A 1891-nucleotide genomic window follows, 5' to 3' on the forward strand; every position below is an offset into this window, starting at 1 on the left:
ATGACCTTTTCCGAAAAAAAGCTAAAATATGACTAAATAGTATGATGTCATGACAATATGACATTTGGTTGTCTCTGCATATGACCTTCTTCTGGCTTTCCCTCATTCCCTCTTTTCTTCATTCACAGGTCCAGTGCATGTAAGTTTACGTTATTATGATGAAATGAGAAGAAGTTCAAATTGAAATGATTCTGTTTTATAAACGATGTAAAATAATGATAGTTAAGATTTAAAATTTAAGCCTTTGTACATAAATCCTAGTTTTAAGTCATGAAATAAATAAAAAGAACTAAGCAACATGTTAAATTGTTCACTTTTTTCTTCTTTTATGATCATGCTTCTCAGGCCACTTTTGTAGTTTGTACCGAGATGGATTTTCGGTCTTCGCTTCCTGACTAATAGTATCATGAAATAAATAAAAAGAACTAAGCAACATGTTAAATTGTTCACTTTTTCTTCTTTTATGATCATGCTTCTCAGGCCACTTTTGTAGTTTGTACCGAGATAGATTTTCGGTCTTCGCTTCCTGACTAATAGTTGTTTGAGTAAAATAAAAGAAAACACGTTCTTTTAGGTAACAGCTAAAGAGAAATAAAATTTATACGTTTATTTTATTGTCTTTAAGGGATAGGGCATAGGTAGTTAAATAATGATATAATCAATAATTATATTTAATAATTCATAGGAGATAATAGATTAAAAAATAATTTTTACTAATTTTGTAGGACATTTTACAATAATTCCGAGGAATAAGTACCACATTCAATAATTGCCAAAAAATTTCAAGGATGAAATATGTATGTAGGTACGTTAGGTTTTATGTGCCTACCTATTTGTGGAAATCGATTTTCAAGGGAAATGGCAGTTGGTAGGTAACCTTTCAGATATTATTTTATTTATTTTGGTACCTATATTTAAAATTCCCAATTATTATGTACTCTTTTAGAGTAGGTTTGTCTTACATTTTAACCTAAAGGAAATTTATCTGGAGGTGTGTGTAGCAATTCCCCACATATATGTAGATGCTATAGGGCCACAAAAATTATAGGTAATAAATTTAATAATAATATAAATTAAGATATTTCATCTATTATTGATGTTTTTTTTTATTCACACAGGTGGTTTATCACCCGGCAGTAGCTAGCTACAGCTGACTGATCCTACAACGGCTTATAGCTTTTTGGCTATATATAGCTAGTATGAAAAGCAGCTATATAGCTATATAAAAAAACCGCTATATGCAGCTATTATAGCTGCTATATAGCGGTTTTTTTATATAGCTATATAGCTGCTTTTTATATGAGCTATGATGGGAGTCAGCCAAAAGCTATATAGCGTTGTAGGGATCCAGTCAGCTCGGTAGCTAGCTACTGCGCCGGGTGAAAACACCCGCTGGTGTGAATATCATATGAATAGATGAATATCATAAGTTTTATTTGGCGGAACTTTTCTTTCTCCAACTACTGAACGTTCAATCGTCAATCTTGATAAGAAAAAAAAAAAAAATTGCGACAATAAATATCACCCGTCCTAAGAGGATTGCCTGAGAGGGGGGAGGTGGGTTGGTGATCGAGAAGGTGGGTTGATGTAGCACTAAAAATTAACTCTTTGCTGCTGGCTAAGACATTTTCTTCTTTTTGATTTAAATAGAATGGATAGAAAAGGTACTAGAGACTCTAAAACAAATTAATTGTTTATTATAAAACGAATTTATTAATTCGCCATAATTTTAATTGTCAAACTAATGTTAATTCTGTATCTGTCCTTGCCAGGCATAAAATTAATTTAAATTATTTAGGGTTTCTTTCCGAACAATATGAAATCCCGTTTTACAGGTCTCTAAATGTTAGAGTTTTCCGGGTTTAGTACTTTTTTTTTTTGACTAATGTCT

This window comes from Diaphorina citri, unplaced genomic scaffold (genome assembly GCF_000475195.1).
Source record: "Diaphorina citri unplaced genomic scaffold, Diaci psyllid genome assembly version 1.1 scaffold6667, whole genome shotgun sequence".
Lineage (NCBI taxonomy): Eukaryota > Metazoa > Arthropoda > Insecta > Hemiptera > Psyllidae > Diaphorina > Diaphorina citri.